The sequence below is a fragment of the Aedes albopictus genome, chromosome 2 (assembly GCF_035046485.1).
Source record: "Aedes albopictus strain Foshan chromosome 2, AalbF5, whole genome shotgun sequence".
NCBI lineage: Eukaryota > Metazoa > Arthropoda > Insecta > Diptera > Culicidae > Aedes > Aedes albopictus.
This window is the reverse complement of record NC_085137.1, coordinates 226607155-226628080: the sequence shown is the minus strand read 5'-3', so window position 1 is coordinate 226628080 and position 20926 is coordinate 226607155.

Below are 20926 nucleotides of genomic sequence, written 5' to 3'. Positions count from 1 at the left end.
TTGCAGCCTGCGGGCATCTCTGGGAAGGAGTTCCCTACCGCTCCTGCTCCCAACTGGCTCCGTCTCTGCGGGGACGCGAGCATATCCACTTAAGGAGTTGAGGTGCTGACAGCCGACCGAGGCTGTTCCAGTCCACCAGTTTCGAGGTGAAGTCACAAGGACTTCACAGCCTGCGGGCATCCCTGGGAACGAGCTCCCTACCGCTCCTGCTCCCACCTGGCTCCGTCTCTGCGGGGACGCGAGCACATCCGGTGAGGCCAAACCGGCCAATAGCCAGCCCCATCCCAAACACCCAATACAGTCCACTGCGGTAAGTACCACAACATAAGCCGAACTAATGCTTTTGATTTTTAATACTTCAGCTATTGTGGATATGTTCAATAATGTAACAGTAAGCTATATAAATAAATTTATGATTTATTTGTTCGCTTATCACTCTTCGATTGAGTAAATACGAATTGATGTTCGTTGCACACTTGTGCTAAATATTTGAAACATATGCTTAAGTTCGTAGCAATTTCAAATGTTGCAGTTGTCTTTATAACTTTTTTCTGGGCAAACAGCTATGAGAAGATGTATTGCTCTGAGCGGCCAATTTCTCAATTCCAGGATGACATAGACGGCAAGGCATATGACGGGTGATTGGGAGATCACGAGTTCAAATCCTAAGTTTAAGAATTTTTTAGAATCAGTTCTACGACAACCGAAAAACAATCGACAGACCATGATGAAAAAAAAAACACTATGGACTCGGAGAAGTATGTGTTCTCATGCCGCCGAACTATAGTATCAGTATCGATAAACCTTGGTTCAATGTCAATGTGAATCACTTCACTGTGGCGGAATTTCTACATCGATTTAAGATGGATGTTAAATGCTGCACTGGACTATTTCAGTGGTAAACCGTGGTTATACTGGGCGTTTTTATATAAATTGACTACATGGGATAACTTCAAGTCGCTATTCATCCAACGCTTTTGGGGAAACAAAGCGCAATGCTGTTTCATGGGTCATCTACAGTGGGGGTCATATCAACAGAAAGCAAAATTTTCTAAAATGAGAGCCTATTTCACCCGGACAATGAGTCAAGCCAGATATCTAACAATTCCACCGGCAGAAAAAAAAACTACTCTTCATGGCCAAGTTCCATTTTCCTGGGGAGTCTTCAAACACAACTAGCATCATTCACGGAATTCAAGCAAGTATATACAATACATTTTTAGCAGAAGAAGACTAAATTCAAATTTCAATAAACCGGTACGTCGTGAAGCTTTTTCAAACGGTAAGTCAACTGAGATGAATTCTGGCGGGGGAGATGTAACGAACATTCTAGTGAGACTCAGCACAATAAAAAATCTCCGAACGATCATTCATTAATAGTCTGTCAGTCTTTTGTTGTGTGCTTTAAATAGTTGATTTTATTGAGTAATCCGAAAGCCTGAATATCATCATGTTACCATGTTACGGTATCGCGCTAAGAGAATAGACTGCTGTATAACTTCTCCACTTTTGTTTGAACAATGCCTGATTACAAGCTGTGGTGATATTTGTTACCGTTGGGGAACATAATCCTTTATTGGTTTGCCGAGTAGAAATACCGAAGAAGGCAAATTTAAATTGTCAGTTGTTGTCAAACCTTAATTGTCTGTAAAAGTATATATTGTGTTCAGTTCATGTCTTAGAGGTAAATAAATAGCTAGTTTAAAAAGTATCCTATACGCATGCACACCTAAATACTAAAAAAAAACAATAATATTGTATAAAACACTATTCTAAGAACAAAGTTTATAAAAACACTTTTCAAACATAACACAAAACACACACGTAACTGCTGCATGGGCATTAAGCGAGGATGTCGCGAGCTACGAAAAGGACCATCAGAGCAAAGAGAAAAAGAATACTACTGGGTCTTCTGAAGAGAAGAGGTCTATTTTCCACACCGACAGTCGAAGTGTATAGTCACAAACACGGAAAGCTAAAACTTAGTGCCTATTTTCGGACGTTACCCACATTGTGGAAGCCTTGAGAGAGTGGAAAAGTTAATCCTTCCGCCGAGAATTAAGATAGAACCAGGTACAGTCATAGCACAATCATGGGTCACCCACAATTATGGGTCATTTCCATTTGATTAACATGATGAACCGACTGACTAATAATTGTGACAGAGTGACCCATAATTGTGCTATGACTGTATGCCTGATCTATACGCTGTAACTCAATTGAAATTGGACCCAGTAGTACGCAAATACCCTAACCTGTAAATATAACCCTCTTTCCAACCAGGACCCAAGACCTTTGGACTCAGGATCCATGTCCACATTAAGGACCTGATTGAGTGACCACAAAAACCCTCCCAAGGTCGAGAAATCCTTGCAGACAGCGACGATTCAAGGAAACTCGCTACGACTCGACTCCCCAGACGACGTTCCTAGGTGTAGAGACGAGCCCCAGCCAACGGTAGAACCCCAGCCCGGGCGAGTTCCCGAGATATCTGCCCGTAGTTACCCCGAGTACGACCAACCCAGCGTGGATGTGCTCCGAGGAGCAGTCGCAAGCCATCCTAACCTCGGCTTCGTACCTATCCCTACAGCAGTTCCAGCCGGCCGGCCCACCAAACACTTACACACACCCACATTATAAGGTAATCGTGAATAAACACCTAGTAGTTAAATTTCAAATCCGTGAAGTTGTTCCTTAATTAGCTTCCCCATTAGCTGACCTTGAGTATAAAGGTCCCAAGCTCTGGCTTGCCGGTGACCAAAAACGGTAGCCAAGGGTCCGTCTGACACCCAAGTAACATATTGTTAAACTCAAAGATAAACTGCAATTCGATCAAATGTTTATTTAAATGTCATTTCATCGTTAGAGAAATTGTGATTGTTTCTTGGGTAACTTCCCTAAATGTGGGAGTTGATTCGTTGTTGCTCCCTGCTGCACTGGCGTAGTCAGTTCTCCTGCTGCCTTGTTCCTCCATGTCTTGCCGCACCATTCAGATTTTCATCATAGTGCAGCTTCAACCTTTCGATTTCCTCACGTTCTTCCGTCAAGATGCTCTCGTCCTTACTAATGCACATTATGGCTCGCGGCACGAAGCCTTTGTGGAATGCGTTGAGCTCCTGGTAAAACTTCCGTGTTTCTTGTGAACGGTGCAGTAGTTACATTTGTTCACACTCCGCTTCTTCCAGGCAAAACTTTTTCTACCTGGAGAGGCGGGTCTGCTGTTTCCACGTTCTTTCATATCGTTCCACGTTCGGCCGAGTCCCATGCTGCAGCATGACCGCCCTCGCTGCGTTCTTCTCTTCCAACATCACTCTACACTCATCGTCAAATTATCGTTCGAACAATCCAGCTCCGTTTCACATACCCAACGTTGGTCTCAGCTGTGCTAGGGCCTCATCGAGCTTGCCCTCATTCGGCAACGCTGCTGAGATTCTGCGCGTATGAGGTTACGCCATCTAGTTGCTTCAGTCCCTCCACATTATAGAGAAGTGGGCGACGGTAGCGTATGTTGTCAATCACGGAAAGTTTTCGGAGCATTTTTACCATCACCAGGTAGTGGTCAGAGTCGATGTTAGCGCCACGACGGGTCCTGACGTCGATAATGTCAGAGAAGTGCCGTCCGTCAATCAGGACGTGGATTCCATCTGCTGTGGTGACCTCCAGTGCTTCCGGAGTGAGGGATGTGCACGTAGACTATGATGAAGTTGAAGAACCAGCCCTTGATTCCCCAACTTGCGCATTATTTCGTTGATTTGACACTACCCAATCAAGCGCCTTTGCATATCGACAGATACGCGTATTTCAACTACCACTCGTGATCTTATTCTCGAGTGTCAATGTCAGTTATTCAGTGGAAGATTACAAACAAGTGGTAGTCGAAAGCATTAGAGGGCGGAATTAAAAGGTATAAAAATTTTAAACAATTCAACTAACTTAATACAGTTTGTGAATTTTCCAAAAAAATGGCTTACTGAATTGTAACTCAAATTCCCTTGCGTTTCTCTTAAAAAAATATGATTATTTTTCCTGTGATCGGTTATGCACAACAAAACCCAATTCCAACTCTGCGTTTCAAACTTCGATAGATCATTCATATACAATCTACTGTGCAGCTAAATTTCCATTCCAAAGTCTATCATCACTGCATCCATCAAATCATCGGCAGACTTCTTGGAAAACTGAACTGCTGGCAAACGAAATCTCTTCTTATAGGGACGGTCTCCATCCCAGCTCCTCCTTCATAAACTTGAATGTCCATCACAAGAAGCGCCAAATCGTATTCCTCGCTACCAGTGTTGTTTTGGACCGTGTGTGCCTAATTGATGAACCGTTCGCCGAACTCGTAACAATACAAATTGCCTAGTGCGAAAGAATAGCATGATCGTGAAAAATTATTATCCCATCAGATTGGACTCAACCGACAGACCGACCGAAAAAGGGCTAGCGGCTGTTGATGCGACCAGATCAATCCGAACGGGTTGACTCCCAGGCAGGGCTGCTGTCGTCAGCCAAGAGCAGCAGCACCCATCTTCGGCCGATCCATCTTGTCTCGCAATAATAGACAGGCTGGAATTTATTTCGGATTTTTGCGGTAGCCGCCATCCCCAATAAATAACGTCGTTGGCAACTCACTGACTGCACTCTACTTGTTGGATCGGTTGCGTTCCTATGTTCATTGAAGGTTCCCGACCGTGTGCTTCGCTTTCCTCGCCTTGATTCCGTCTGGACAGATTCCATGGGACAGATGAAGTAATGTTTTATTACTCTTGCGGAGGGAGCTCGCGGCAGCATGATGTCGTGAATTTCAGTTATGCTCTGCTTTAGAAATCTAAATATATTACCTCCGGTGTGCAGTTTTCAGTGACTTGCTTGCTCTAAGCAGCAACAGCAGCATAATATTGATCGCGGCGGCTTTTGGCTCCAATTCTTTTCAAAGGGTTCTGAATCCCGCGTTGTTGGAAGAATACGGGTGCGGCACCAAGCACTAGCAGACAGAAGGGACCGAGACAAGATGAATAATGATCAATAACATTCATACCGAAAAAATGATGAATACACTCTCTTTGGAACACGCGTCTTCGCGGAAGGTACGGTGCAAAGCGGATGAGAAGGAAATTAGTCTGCTCAATAAAGGTCCATCCTTTGAATTGATCGGTTTTCCGCGTGGACTGATGTCCGAAAGGCATCCGTATGCTTCATCTTCAAACGAACAATGCACTTGCCTTTGGCCCAGAGCAGATCGTTCTTTATTCTACGTAACAAGTATCGCTTGCAGTAAATTTGCTAAAATATTAAGGGATAATTTGTAATTGTTGACAATGCAACAATAGAACTACATAAATTGATTGCAAAATGCGATACAATATATGGATCTTTAAGATAACAAGCTCCAATGCTTTATCACTTAAGTATGGATCCTTTACTGATGTGTGCAATTTTAAATATTTCTCTCAATAACAACATGTTCTATGAATGAAACAATGCCCGTGTAGCTGCCGGCATAAAATAGCACTACGGACCCCCTGTTCCGGGGGTAAAAGTCCACCAAACAGGGAACCCCAATCCAAGGTGTCAGGCGACCCGTGCTGATGGATGAATGATTGAGGGGGTTTCAAAGATGTTCGATCGTTAACGGAGACCGTAACGTGGGTAGATCACATTTTCGTGTTGCGTTACGGAGTAAAATCTACCGAAACCTAGTGTCGTCCTACTTTTCCAATTTTGGAATATGCGTTCTGGCAATTCAAGGAATCATAGTATTTAGTCCTTGTCACAACAAACTTTACTTTAGTTAAAAACCTCGCCGTTCGAGGCTAAACTTGATGCAAAGGACATCAAATCGGGTTAGGGATCCATGTATGTACTAACTCTTCAAAGACTGGTTAGTGCTGGTATGCAAGGAACATACTAGAATTCTTACTACTGAACATATGTTCCATTATTGGAATGGTATTGCTGCTAATGTTAAAACCCGGGTTCTAAACTTCTTACTTGGGAGAATTTAGCAGTAAAACAAGGGTGATGCTAGGTTTCCGATCCCGAGCAGAAGAAAATAACAAGTGAATAACATATCAAGGTATTTTTCTTGAATACTACCATACTTTGATATGCCCTTCATTAGGTGGTAATAAGAGGCAAAATAACAAAAACGAATACCAAAATTTAGTATAAATAACACCTAGAAAATAACAAGTCTTGTTATTTCAATAATGAATGCATACCTAAAATTTATGTGTTGTATTTGTTATCCCAAAGTTATTGAATAACAAACTAATAACATTTCTTGTTATTAAATGTTTCATTTGTACGATGACTTCATGATGTAATAACAAATCTTGTTCTTCGGTTATTTTCACTGCTAAACCAACAAATACTAGGGGTAGGCGGGGCATAATGAGCAGGTGGGGCATAATGAGCACCTTCTATTTTCACTGTAAATTTCCAAATTTTCAAAACAAATTGCTTGATTGTAGTTTAATTACCTCAAATCCAATGAATTGATGACGAAACATTTGTCAAAAAAGCCGTTTGCTTTAAAAAAAAATAGTCAAAATGCGTGAAGTGGTCATGTACTGGGGAAATATTATAAAAATCAGCTGACCTAAAATAAAGTTTTGGAATCAAAATAAGAACGTAATGGGTATCTATCAACTTTCTTGATGTTAACTGGGTCCATGAAATGTATTTGTATAATTATTTTGTTAAAAAATATAATTTAAAAAGTTGATAGTAGGGTGGGGCAAAATGAGCAACTGATGGAAAAATGATAAAAACTTTTAACATTTTAAATAAACGATTTTCACTTTTGGTTTTCTCTGTTACGGTGCATATAGTAAGGTTTTATCATTAATTTTCAATTTATTAGCTTTAAAAAATCAGTATCTGTAAATTATCACCGCTTAAAAAAGCTTTAATAGTAAACTCCATGGAACCCCACCGTTCTCTACAAATTAAACCCCATAATCCCCTCAGATTCTTATTGGTTGTTACCGGTATGCTTTATCATTGACAAGAACAGTCAGTTAACATTTGATTGTGTACAAAACAGGGATTGATCATCCTGCCCCACCTAGGGTGCTCATTATGCCCCACCTCTAAAACGCAATCCACGATTTTATACGTTTTTAAAAACATTAAATTTTGCAACATTTATAGCTATATTCGAAATTTCAACGATTATTTTTTGTCGAATAAGGTTCAAATGAGGATTATACGTCAAAATTACACATTTATTGCGCTTAATTTACTAGATTTGGTGGCAAAATGCTTAAGCTGCTCATTATGCTCCGCCTACCCCTACATCAATACCAAACTCTGCTCAAATACCTCCAACTGTTATTGTGATGTTCTCATAACATTTCGTACAATAACGCAGCAATAACAATTTTAGGTATTAGAGCACATGTTGCTCTTCGCATGGTATTTGTAAGGTATGCCCTTCTGCTCGGGATGCATGGCCAATTATCAGTTATCTTGTTTTGTTTTCTATATTGCTCCTGAAGCACATAAGAAAACAAAACAAAAACTGTATCAAAATCGATACTTTATTGTCCTTCAATGGCAATTGAGTAATGCGACATGCACTACATTAAGGATACGGGTAATGTCACAATAGATCTAAAAACTGATCGCAGTGACAGACCCAAACAGGAAAAAAATGAATGAAACAAAGGCAATATGTAGTAATGTATTCCACGAAAAAATCTCCCAAAGGTCGAAAATGTCTCGATATTTAGTTTTAATGTTTCTGAGCTGGATATAGTGAATCATTTGCTTTTGCGTCTACACATGACCATTTATTCTTCAAATAACTTTTGGAAATTTCGTATGAAGGAATACTTATTTCTTCTTCAAAATTTAATAACTCGAAAACATTGTGTTGGATTGAAATATGGTTTTCGAATAAATTTCAATATATGTCAGGAGTTTCGAAAAAAAACCTTGGAGATAATTTTCTGAAGCAATCACTAAAATGTTTCTTGAAGGACTCCCTGAAAATATTTATGAACGAATCCTTGAAAGACTTCCTAGAAATATAACCCATGGAAAAAAATTTAAGAAACCATGAACGATTTTCTAAATGAATATTTAGGGACATTTCTGAAAAAATCTCTGAAATTTCCTTAAAGAATCTCTGTAGAATTTGTTTTCCTTATTCTCCAAAAATAAATTTATGGTCGAATTTCTAAAGAAATCGAGAAATCCGAATTTACTTCTGGAATTTCTGAAGGAAATAGAGGAAAATTTTATGAAGAATTCCCGGAAAGAACCCCTGAATGACTTTTAAAGAAATCCCTGGGGAAATTTCTGAACAAATAGCTAGAGAATTTTTTAAAGGAATTCCTGGGCGCATATCTGAGGAATCTCAAGAGGAGTTTCTAAGAAATTTCATAGAGAACTTCCTCATGCAAAATTTTCTCGAATTTCAATTGGAATCTTGTGTGAAGGATTACCTGTGAATATTTCAATACAATCCCAGAAAATTAAAATCCAAATTAATGCTTTGGAGATTTTATAAAAATATCCAACGAAGGAATTCCTAAAGAAATTTCTGGAGCAATCCTTAGAGATGTTTCCAAAGGAATCCGTTGAGAAATATCTGAAAAAACTTGGAAGGATTTTTTGAAAACCCTCCAGAAGAATTTATGAACGATTCTCTAGAGAAATTTCAGTATAAATACCGTGGGTACACAGTCATGGATCACTTAGTGGTATTTTTGACCTTCAAAATTCAATTTAAAATAAAAGAAAACAAAAACTACGACTTTGAAAGCACCGTTGGCTATGTTTTGATTCGAACTTTTCATTATCGATCCATTTGAAATATAATCGCAAGTCATTTCCGCGTAAAAAAATAATATTTCACTGTTTACAAAATGCCCTATTATGGATCAGCTTCACAGAGTCCCACATATTATGGATCAATTTTTGCCATATTATAGATCAGTGCAAAATTACTCAAAATTCCAACTCTAATAATAAATTTGCGTTTGTAAGGCTAAACTACGCAGTGTATTCATTATTTTACTGATGGAGTACCCGAGTTTACAACAGGAATAAAGAGAAAACAATAAAAAGTCCCGAATCCATTTACTTCGATAGAGGTGCGTCACTAGGGTTCAGTGATGCTCTCCATTTTAAGTGTTATTATTACAACTCTGTGTTTCAAGACACCTGGTTTTCAAGGTTACATGTTTTTTAATGATACTTTTTATACTTTAAGGTAAGAATATTGTATCAAGAGCGTTGAGTGAAACAAAAATCTATATTTGTTTAAAGTGATCCATAATAGCGTCAAACGATCAGTTTTTGGGTCACATCATAGATCACTGTTGAAAGTCACATTATTTTAGTATTTGAATCCCAGAATGAAACAAAACTTCTTTAAATTCATACATACATATCTTATCCAACGTGTACGAGCGATTTTTATATCAAAATTGATGGATTTCGACACTTTTAGAGCTTACCGCTGCAGGAGTAGCTTCTTATGGAATTCAGCTGTTTACTGGCAGATGTGAGAGGACAACACTATCGTTGCATTAAAATACATTTTATTTTTAGATTGAACTCTTGTAAATGACTTTTTATCTCAGAAAACAAATAGGATCATGCTACAAAAATGAATTTCGTGCCGAAATATATGTTTTGAGCAAGATATTCAACTTTAAACATCAAAGTGATCCGTAACTGTGTGTGATCCATAACTGTCTAGGGACGGTATGTAGAATAATTTCTGAAGTAAGCCATGCCGGCCTTGGTAATTTAGTGGTTACCCCTTCTGATTTATATGCAGAAGGTCCTGTCACTGTCATTCTCTGGAAGTGGTGACTACTTTATTAGTCATAGAGGACAGCTCAAATCTGTTCTCGTTCCTAGTCGCCCCCAGGCTCCACTTCCTAAACTGATAATGGTATTTGTTACGTGAGAAAAATGATACCTTTATCAAAACTTCCGTTTCCGCTCATTAAAATCATCAATCGGAAGCCCACGAGGTGACTAAACCAAAAGTACTCTTACCCAATCTCTCAAATCATTATGGACATACAGTATACAGTATACAGTAACTCACATCACTTAAAAAGAAACCCCTACAAGGATTGTTCCTTGTACCACCTTCCCCGTCGTAAAGCATCCTCTACCCCAGCATACATGACCCAAACATCCTCCGCCCTCGGAAAACGTCAACTCAATCCACGCGGAACATCATTTGCAATTTAGTGAAGGATTCAAGAATGTATCAAATCGATTTCGGGTCGAGTAATAACAAGCTGTACATGGAGCTTGTCTCATTGAGACTCGCAATGCTAATGTGATGTGCACCAACATCGTGAGTCTCAAGCTCAAGGAATATTCATGTGCTCACAGCCAACTTTTCTCAATCTCGTAGTGAGATTTGTGCGTACAGATACTCTGCTGCCAACAAAATCCCACCCGAGCAGAAGAAAATATCAAAATAATAACAACGGAATCACAAAACCTGTTTTTATATCTCGGTTTGTTATTATTAACTTATTAAGTCATCACCGTTCCATAACATGTTCTGTTGGGCAATCTTATTTTGTTATGATCGTGCTTTTGATATATTTTCTTTAAATTACATTTCAATAACATGTTTTGTTGTAGCACAAGTTCAGTTATTATTGTCTCAATGCAAAAATATTTGATCATTAATATTACAACATAACTAGCTTTGCAATCAGAACTACACCATTCGAGGAACTGTAAGAGAAAATATTATTTTGTCATCAGTTAGTCTTCTTTCTGACATTACGTTTTAACTGTGACAGAGCCAACTTATCAGCCTTTTGTTTTATAAGCACTTTGAAAAGTATACCTGTTTTTTTTTGTCCCAGGTTCAGTTAGGTATGAATACAAATATAGAGAGTGTAATAGAGTGTTAGCCATTTTATGACACATTTTGGATCAACGTGGCTCTGGAGCCGACCTACTGATGTTTCTCTCTGTTTTCGATAATAAATCGCTTGGGACAACAATTGCGTCTCAATTATGAATGAAACATTTAACAATAGATCCTGTTGTCGCGTATCCCATTGAATACATATGGGACTTTGGAGAAGTTCCTATCCGCAACAGAAAAAAAGCAAATTTTGTTTTCAGATTGTTATCAATAACTTATTCATATCAAAATTTGTTATTGAAATATTTTAAAAATTCGCTGTTATTAAGTTGTGTTTGAAACTAACAAAACATGTTATTAAACAGGTCTCCAGGAACATTTTTTTGTTATAGTTTTTGTTATTTTGCCGCTTATGACAGACAAGTTTATAACAGGATATGTTATGAAAATAACATGAAAATAACTCTTTCCGTTACTTATTTTTCCAAAATAACACATTCTATTATGCTGTTGCTATTCCCTTCTGCTCGGGCACCAACACTCCGACATCCGCATGGATTTGAGCAGACCCAGAGGTATATTCGGTCTGATGTGGATACAATTGATTGCAATCATCACTTCCTTATCCTTCCCCACGTTGACCAGCAGCAACCTGACGTGGCAGGTGCCATTGTCGCCTAAACATAGAAGATCACCAACGCTCTCACACTGAGGATGTCTGTTAGTCCCCGGCAGATATCTCATTGATTCCTTGTGTAAGTGTAGCTGGTATGGCGATACTGGAGTAGCATCTACGGACGGTCAATCAAGCTCAAGCTCAAGCTCGGAAGCTCAATATTTTTTGAAGCGAGCCATGCAAGGTTTTCTAAAAAAATCATTATGGAATTTCTGAAGGAATCCCTAGTGGCTTGAGAATTTCTTTTAAAGGAATCCCTTGAGAAAATTTTCGAATGAATCGTTTGAAGATTTTTTTAAAGAACCCGTGAAGAAAATTTGGGGATTCCCTCCAATCCATTTTTTTTTTACACGCAGTGAAGAGAATTGTCAGACAAAACAGGCACAAAACAAGCAACAAAGAAGACTACTCTCTATCCCAACTGGTAACAGATAATGACATGATCTCAAAATTGTTTGTTGCAGACAAAACGGAAACTGAATTTGTTGCGTACTTTTCAACTCGTGAATAATCAGTTATTACTAACTCAAAATCGAATCTTTTTGATAATACATGTTCAGCAGCGTTGCAGTGTTTACCAACTCGAAGTTACCGCTCGAAAATCACAATGCAAGGCTTAAAAATCTCTAAAGTCGTGGTGCACGATCTTTGTCCTATTCTGTTCAAGTTGGGACAAAACCATGTCGCATTGGATAGAATGTCGCAACAAATTCAGGTTGCGACATTGTCGTTATTGTTGCGCGATGGTTGAATTTTGATTCACTGTTCACAAGTAATAGGACAAAAAAATGAAGAATTTTAGGGCTCATCAATGGGACTATTCACAATAGATTTTTTTCTTGAATATGTCAGTCAGTACTAAAAAATATTAACAAATCACATAGATAGGTTCTTTATGTTTGGGAGAGTGGAGTGAAAAAGTTCAATACATATCACAGAGATTTTTAACATATACAGTGTATCAAACAATTGTCCAAACTGTGATTTTTTCGTAATAATTTGATTTAATTCAAATGCTACACTTTTTTATACATGAATCGAATTCGCTGAAATACTAACCGTGAGTTACCAATATGTTGAAAGTGATTCGCTAAAACTGACTGAATTAGGATAAAACTTCAAAAAGTTTTGGAATTTTTAATAAAACTTAGATGATTTTTGAACACATTTTTAAATATTATATCTCCATATGTGCTAAGTCAACCATTTTTAATTTTGTTTTGTTTTTGAGCCTTTCAAATGCAGCTGCGTTTAGTGTTCGATTAGTAAATAAAATAAAATGTTCACAGCAGCTTTAAAAATAATTTGTTCGAAATATAAATAATTTTGTTTTTGGAGTTACTGTAAAAATCCTAGAAAAAAGAATTGGCAAATCTGATTTTCTAAAAATATTTTTTTTAACAAAATTAATACTATAGTGACGAAGTTTACAACAAACCCGTTCAAGTATATGAAGGCCATGTGTCGAAAAATAAATCCAACTAAAAATAATCGCAGGATTTATCTAGTTGTGAAAATATGCCGCAATTCCTTCTGATATTTCTCCATGAATCTTAGAATTACTATCAGGTTCCATCTTGTAATTCCTCCCAATATTCCTGTAACAATTCGTCCCAAGATTTCCCCTGAATTCTTTCTGGAATTCCTCCCGGTGTTTTCCTCAAGATTCTTTCCGAGAGCACTTCAAATATTCTTCAAAGGGTTCCATCCGGGATTGCTTCATAGTCATGCGATTCTTTTAGGCATTTATCACGGATTTTTTTATATGTCTCCTTGATTTCCGTCAAGAATTCCTCGTCAAAATGCTTCAGAGTTTTCTCCCAGGATTTGTTCATTATTTTTGCATGGTATTTTTTCAGGATTTTTCAGGTAAGGGTTTTCAGATTTTTCTCCTAGGATTCCTTCAGGAATTCTGACAAGGTTTTTTTTCTGGAAATCCGTTAGGATTTACTTCAGGAATTATTTGCTAAAGGGAAGACCCTTCTAAAATTATATAGAAGATATTTTTCCTCATCCATTTCTGATATTCCTTCATTGATTTCTCCGCTGATTCCTTGCTGGTTATTTCATGGACTATTTCTGAGATTCCATCAGGAATTCCTCCAGTATTCTTCCTGGGGTTTCTCCCGGGATTAACTCCTGAAATACAAAATGTATCTCTAGTATTTCTGCAGAGACTTATTGAATGGTAGTTTTGGGGATTTTTCCTGGATTTTTCAGGGATTCTCCTCCAAATTTCTCCTGTGTGTCCCTCAAGGATTTCTTCAGAGATTCCATTGAGAAGCCTTCCATGGATTCCTTCAGAGACTCGCCCAGCATATTTTCATTGATCCCTCCTGAAATTACTCAACGGATTTCTTCCGGCATTTCACATCGAATTTCCCCGAAGCATCTTATCGAAAATTTTCAGGGATTCCTTAATGGATCATTCCTGGATTTTCTTCAGGGATTTCTCCTAGGATGACTTCAAGGATTTCTCCAGGATTCTGTCAAGGGTTAAATTCTTTTGGGAATTTCTATCGGGGTTCCTTAATCGATTTCTCTTGTGGTTCTTTAAATGATTCCTGCAGAGAAATCTGCCGGGATTCGTTCATGGATATTTTCCGGATTCATCGAGGACTGCTCCCGGGATTCCATCAATGATTCCTCCCGGGTTTACTTCCGGATTTTTAGGGTTTCCGGAATTCCGGAAGCCCAGGAGGAATATCTACCTCCTGGGCTGCCTTCAAGGATTTCCTGCGAGGTTTCTACATTGGTTTTGCTCAGGATTTCTTCGGTGATCCCTTCTGAGATTCATTGAGGGATTGTTGAACGGATTCTTCCCGATCCTTTAGGGATATCTCCTGGGATTTCTTCTAAGATTCCTTCATTGATTTCTTCGGAGATTCCTTCGGGACTTCCACCTGGATTCTTTCAGGGATTCCTTCATTGATTCCGGTCGGGTTTCCCCTAGGAATTTATCCCGGCATTGCTTCAAGATTCCTGCTGAGATTACTTCAACAATCCAGTCAAGGATTCCATTTAGGTTTCTTCAGACATTTGTTTTTTCAGAGACTAAAGAGATGATCCAGCCTAGGGCTGAAAATCTCTATAATAAAGTAATAATATTAATTTTCAGAGACTCCTTCCGCGATTCTTTAAGAGATTCCATCAACAATTCTTTCCAAGATTTCTACACAGATTCCTTCGGTGATTCCTCAACCGATTTCACCCTGGATTCCTATACTAGTTCCTGATAGGTTTCCTCCAAAAAATCCTTCAAGCATTTTCCTAGGACTGTTTCAGAAATATCTCCCTGGTTTTCTTCCAGGGATTCCTCCACGGAATTCAAGGGGACTCCTTTTAAGATTCATTCACAGATTACTCCAACATTTTTTTAATGATATCTGGTCCTTTAGAATAATTTCAAGATTTTTTCCCGGGATTCCTTCAGAGATTTATTCCGGGTCTTCTTTAAAAAAAATCCTTCCAGGATTCCTTCATTGAGGTCTACTGGGATTCCTTCATGAAGAAATTCATAATTCCGAATCTCATCATCGCATTGATTTCTCCCGGAATTGAGTCCGGCATTCTTTCAAGAGATTTAGGTATTTGAACTTCCCTCGAAAATTTCATTTCGAATTTTTCAGTTTTTTGTTCCATTGATTCTATTAGAGATTTTGTCCAAGTTTCATTCAGGGATTTCTCCTGCGATTCTCCCAGGAAATCTTTCCGAGACGTTTTTTTAGGAATCCTTTCGGGATTCTAATCTAATCTAATCTAATCTAGTGCTTGCACAGCCAGTATTGAAAAGCATCCTGGAAATATCAAAATTTATTCTGATATTTTCTTGTCAGCATTAATATTTGCAGCATATCAGAGATGATGTGACACAAATATTAAAATGGCCAGGCCCACTGTGCAGACTAATGGGTTGAAAGAATATTCAAAAACTTAAGGCAATCAGGTTATCCACTTATGAATAACATGATTGACAAACCTTTTTGAATTGAATGAAGGAAGAAACGGGGACAACCGTACCAACCGTTTCGTTTTAGGGGAATGGTGTTTGGACATAGAATCGTTGGGAGTGGTGCTGCTAAGAAGGTTAATGCACACTCCGTTCTAGTTGACGTCTCTTCTCTTGGGATGGGACACAGGCATTTTTCCATGTGTCCTGGCTTCAAAGCCTAGGCTTAAGCGCCATTACTCGCTCTCTGAAACGAGAAAAAATAATAACGATCCCTTCCCCGATTGGAATGTACAGAATAATAAGCCTATATAAAAAGCAAAACAAGAACAGAAAATTGCTACAAATATATCAAAGAAATTTTAAATGATGAGTTCAAAAAGTCATATAATGATTTTCAAATAACTTTTTTTCCTGAATCTAGGCTGGATCTGACGATTACCACAACGAACTACAATTGCAAGATGAACCCTATTTTTGTTCGCTTGTATTTTTCCTAGCTATATTTTATGTTGACACTCTGGGTGACAAACTGTACAAATTTGATGGAAGAATATTTAAAGGGTAGAGAGTGTTGTGCAAATATTGCAGCACCGTAACGTTACGTTACTGTTACTGTTACTGTTACTGTTACTGTTACTGTTACTGTTACTGTTACTGTTACTGTTACTGTTACTGTTACTGTTACTGTTACTGTTACTGTTACGTAACAGTTCTTGGCGGTTGACAGTATTGTATGAAATACTACATATCCTAGCAGGCCGATATTTATCTGGTGCTGTGTTGTGTTGTGTTGTCTAAAGCATAATTTCACTCCAAACCCAATGTACGGTGCACAAAAATTGGCCATATGATTTGTCAAATTCAAAGAATCCCCAACGTATGCCAAATATATAATTATATATAATGGTTTGATCTCACCAAGTCAATGCTTTCTCCCAGAATCCATAGTTTGATTCATCTTGATCCTCTGCCTTATTTACGTCCAATTGACGGAATCTTGGACGGAATCCATAGCACTTATAATCATCATTTACATCTCATTTTTCCGCAGACCACGGCGGAAAAATTGGTCTCTCGAATCGTATGTGAATTCACTTGCCCGTGGTTGCCATCTACCGGTATGCCCAGTTTTGAATCGTTCAAAGTTTTTTTTTTCAAACGCGGCACAAACTCCCCTCTATTTGCTATATTTTTTGTTCACTTCGAGTTCACGACTTTTTTAATAACTTAATTGTTTTAGCCATTACAAATGGGTCTTCATTAAAACTCGCGTTGTTTAACACTAATACGGCACGGGAACACTCCACCGGCAGAATCCTCAGCAGAATTTTCATTTTTTCAGCCGAAGTGTCATGCGTGAGGAAAATGCTACCGCCACCACCACTGCTTACTCTCCTCACTTCTCTCGTTCTGATTTTGCATAAAACTAATTCACACTTTTTCTTCCAATTTGCTGAACTGATAATTATATGCAACTGACAACGTGTTTGTGATGATGAATATGATCGGGACTCACACGCGAAATCGCATTTTTCGTGGCGTAGCTCCAGCTAATACCACCAGCAGAAGAGCGAAAATTCGCGGAAGGAAAAAGTCTCTTCTGTTCGTATTAACTCAACTGACAAAACAAACATTAAACCTACCTGTTCTTTTTCTACCAGCAGAAGCATATTTAAAGTAATAAAAAAAGGTACCTCATAGAAAAATAATATTTTAGCTTTCAATGTATTTACTGGACAAAACTTTCTCTGAAAACATGTAATTTTTTTTTTAGGAATCCTTTCGGGATTCCTACCTAAATTTTCCTGGGATTCTCTCAGGGATTCTCCTTCAGATTCTTTAAAGAACTAAATAGCCAAAATGTTTGGAATAGGCAACTTTTTTTCTCTCACAAACAAAGTTCTACAAGCCGTGACTTTTTAAATAGAACATCAAAATTTCTCAAATTTCTACTGTTTGTCAACCTATTATATATGCATCATAGGTACAAATTTGAGCTCGATTTGTTAATCTTTCGCAAAGCTAGTACCATTCTGGTAAAACACTACTTTTCAGACAACAAATTTCTGAACTGTCATATCTCGCGAACCAGTTAACCGAATTGGATACAATTTTGAACGTTTATCAACAATATATTGATGCTTGATAGACGTTATAAAATCTAATATTTTCTGACGATGAACAAAGATATACCGGTTTTGACAATTTCACCCATTTAGAGAAAAATAAGTCAAATTTATTATTCATCTACCACACAAATATTACTAAATGTGTTCTCCTTTCAATCCAAATAGGCTCTAATATATCTTAATAGAGATAAGTTGAGAACAGAAGTAAAATTTCTTTGTGTATAAAAACTGAAACTTAATTACATTGTTGTGAAATTTTTTTTTCCAGAAAACTCCAAAAAAAGGCAATTTATCGAAACTTTTTTCAACGTTCAGAAAATACCTATGTTTAAATAACTTGTGAAGCATTAATATAGTGTTGGTAAACGTTCAAAATTTCATACTATTCGGTTCACAGGTTTCCAAAATATGACAGTTCAAATATTAGTTGTCCAAAAAATAGTGTTTTACGAGAACGGTTCAATCGAGCTCAAATTTGTACCAATTATGCACAGATAATAGGTTAACAAACAGCCAAAACTTTATAATTTTTGACGCACTTTATGAATAGTTACAGCATGTTGAACTTTTTTGTGAGAGAAAAAGAGTTACCTATCCCAAACAGCTTCCAACCCTGTTTCCAAAAATCTTTCATGGATTGCTTCTGGAATTCTTTCAGTAATTTCTGACAGGATGCCTCCTAGATTCTTCCAGGGATATCTTCCAATATTCCTCCTAGAATTTTAGAGACCTGCAATCCTCCAAATAATTTTCCCGGGATTCCTGCGAGGATACAGGAATAAGAGTATTCTTCGATAGTGTAATATGTAATAGGAGAATGTCAAAAAAAAGGATTTAAAAATGCATAGCCAGCCATTTATGGATTTTTTAACCGACCGTAAATCGTATCGAAACACTCTCAGACCATGCTGAATGAGAAATGTTTGAAACAATGAAAGTGAATGACAAAACTAGAACAAATATTTGAGATAGAAATACTTCTCTGTTGTGAGCCGTATATATATTTTATCTGTAGTAACGATATTTGTAACTTGAAAGTTGTTGAGTAATTCTTCTAATTCTAAAATTAAAATACTTCTAACAAAAATTCATCATCAAAAAAGGTTGGTGGGTCCTCTCTGACAAAATTTGTTTTGCATTAGGGTAAGTGTACCAATCATGGCTATAGTACCAATCATTCGCCATAGTTAGTTTTAACCCTTTAACGACGTAAATCAACAAGAAAAATTTTGTGAACAACAGATCACGTTCACAAAAGATAGTCGCACTCAACCATAACTGGTACAGGGTTCTGATCATTGGCACACGCTGTAATAAATACTAAAAGTAGTTTTAGCTCCGTTTCTATATTTTTCCTGCAAAGTATGGAAACTAAGCTATCTTTCAACTTATTGATGAAATTCGTTGGTCTTCTCGTTATTTTTGTATAAATAGTTTTCCTTAGGTCGTGCCATAATTGGTACACGCACCCTATTATCTCATCCAAAATTATTTTATTCGTGTTATCGTTATTGCTCAAAACAGTTAAAATTAGTAAATTTAGTATACTGCCCCACTCGCATAACAGTTCCATATGAATAGGAAACCCAGCAAAGATGGAACTATTATGCGAGTGGGGACAGTATAGTAACAGAAAAAGTGGCTTAAGTTAGTACGTTTTGAAAAGCAGGACATGCTACAAGCAGCCCAACAAAATATCCCAAAGTGGAGCACGATTTGCAAAAGGTTAGAATCCATTTGTTTGAAAGTGATGGCTCTTCTCGGCAGTTCAAATACTTGTTTTTAAGGACAGACTTGTAAAAATCCCAACATGGCCGCCACAATGGCCGACTTTGGCACCTACTCACGATTTCGAGGGCACAAATCTCTTCGTAAACAAAACCAGCACACCTGATCTTCTTATTTTAAGATTATTACAAGTAAGCAAGAACAGAATAATAAACTGTTTTGTTGTGTAACGCTTGCTTCTTGACATTTGTGCGTTTGAAGTTTTGATGTACTGTTGAAGCGGGATTTCAAGACGTTTGTACTTAACCGTTATGTGTCCGACAATTTTTTTGTTTTTTTCTACACCGTGTAATTCAAATGGGCGCTGGGTACCCGGGTACCCTGTCGGCCACATAAGGGTTAATGGTTTATTTGCCTTCGCATAAAAAACATCCGTGCTACTCATAGCATCATAATATAAGCGTATTCTTCGTTGACACATGTATTCATAATGTCATTTCATACACTCATCGGCAAAATACACCTTGATAAACCTGACCTTGATCGTTATGCAAATTAACGCCACGGCGGTTCAACAGTATTAATAACTTATCTTCGAAATTAATAACCCGAAAATGCCCATTAAATTTTACGACACTCATAATTTCACAGCTTCCGAAAGACTGAGAGAAAATAACCTTAAATAACTAAAAAAAACGTCAAAGCAAACTCACCGTGTTTGGAGTGTCTCGTTCGATGTCCGCCACCTCGTCGAAGCTGCCCAATCCGCATGCGCCCGTTACGATGGCGCATCGGCTGTGCAATCCGTATCTCGCCCGATTCGGCATCGCCATCCGGCTCCCGACTACCGAACGGGTCATCCCGTTGCATTTCTTCGATACCGACGTCATCGCGGCCCAGTTTGGCATTGGTCGAGGCTGCCCAAAGGCAGCACACGCCCAAAAAGGCCATCAAAAGGCCACTAATTGACCACATTTTCGTTTTGCAAATATTTCCTTATCGAACTTCCTGGCTTTTATTAGGCCCTTATGGACGGTTATATCTTGCCAGCACTGACTTGCACCACTTCCACATTGATAAACTACGATCACTCAACTCTCCTTTCTCCCTTCTTTTTTCTTCACCAGGGTGATAAACTTTGATTTCTGTACACACTTTTCGAAATGGTATTCTTTTGTTTTCACTTTATCATGATTTATGCGAAAGCTATTGCCTTGTTTTGCCGTCGACGTTCTGGGTTCCGCACAAATCTACTTCCCCATCATCGGTAGGGAACTACTAGAACAGAGAGTATCACACTAGCACCATCCACGGGAAAGACGTGATGCCGGCAACATCCTCGGTAGATCAAGCATTGTCGAACAACGACCACCAGCCAGTAGTGATTAGCATATCGAACTCACGACCAGCTTTCTTCGTCGACGATCTCGGAGGACGCGCCGCCGCCGTAATGGTTGGTTGGCGCTATATTGTTGATGACGGTTATGGTCTTTTGCTCTGGAAGTAGACAGAAATAGATAGGGTAAACATCTGCGAACATATTTTTTTCGATGGAGTTGTGGCTGAAGCATTTCTAGAGT